This window comes from Papio anubis, unplaced genomic scaffold (genome assembly GCF_008728515.1).
Source record: "Papio anubis isolate 15944 unplaced genomic scaffold, Panubis1.0 scaffold272, whole genome shotgun sequence".
Taxonomy (NCBI): domain Eukaryota; kingdom Metazoa; phylum Chordata; class Mammalia; order Primates; family Cercopithecidae; genus Papio; species Papio anubis.
The window spans coordinates 45,338-46,692 of NW_022162806.1; positions in this window are offsets into that span (position 1 = coordinate 45,338).

The following is a 1,355-nucleotide window of genomic DNA, read 5'->3' on the forward strand; positions in this document are numbered from 1 at the left end:
TTGTTATGCTTCTTCGTTCAGTTACGTATTGCTCATATCCAGTTGCCTTCTCCCAAAGTGTATGCATGAGAATTGCTATACTGCATTACGCACATGATTATGAGAAATAAAGATTTTTTTTGCATATCCTTCTTTCATTCTCTTCACCCATTTTAAAACTAATTCTGTATCTATATTGTCAGAACATGGAGTATTGCATACTATACTTTCTGCCTTATCAACCTTATTTCATGTTTTTATGTGAACAAATACGCATTTATTTATCAGCAGTCTTTATGTCGTTATCTCCTAGTTATCTTGGTTATTTTAGTCTTGTTCTACAAGAGAGTTCCTTCAATTCTGATGTGTTTGTCACAGTTTGTTTTGTCACATTTTACTTGAAAGTGAGGTTGGCTCTATGTAAAATTCTTGTCTCTTTCATTTTTACTTTTTCTTTCTTTTCTTTTTTCTTTTTCTTTTTTCTTTTTCTTTCTTTTTCTTTTTCTTTTTTTTTTTTTTGAGACGGAGTTTTGCTCTTATTGCTCAGGCTGGAGTGCAATGGTGCCATCTTGGCTCACTGCAACCTCCAACTCCTGGGTTCAAGCAATTCTCCTGCCTCAGCCTCCTGAGTAGCTGGGATTACAGGTGCCCGCCACCATGCCCAGCTAATTTTTGTATTTTTAGTAGAGATGGGGTTTCACCATGTTGGCCAGGCTGGTCTCGAACTCCTGACCTCAGATGATCCGCCCTCCTCTGCCTCCCAAAGTGCTGGGATTACAGGTGTGAGCCACCACACCTGGCAGTCTCTTTTATTTTTTGCGTTGAGTACTTGTTTTACTTCTGTTCAGAAGGGTTGCTGTTAAAAGTGTTACAAGTTTTGATACGTTATAAACGTATCACTTTCTCTTGAATACTTTTTATCTTATTTTTTTTATTCCTAAAAGTTTCTTCTCTTCACCTTTCTTTTTTTTTTTTTTGAGACAGAGTTTCGCACTGTTGCCCAGGCTGGAGTGCAGTGGCCAGATCTCAGCTCACTGCAAGCTCCGCCTCCCGGGTTTACGCCATTCTTCTGCCTCAGCCTCCCGAGCAGCTGGGACTACAGATGCCCGCCACCTCGCCTGGCTACTTTTTGTATTTTTTTGGTAGAGATGGGGTTTCACCGTGTTAGCCAGGATGGTCTCGATCTCCTGACCTCATGATCCGCCCGTCTCAGCCTCCAAAAGTGCTGGGATTACAGGCTTGAGCCACCGCGCCCGGCTATCATCTCTTCACCTTTTATAGCTCTTAAGGCATTATTATTAGTTAATTTCCTCATATTCCTTCTACTTTAATTTTTATGTCTGAAATTATTGTTTTATTTCAAATTCTTTGATTTC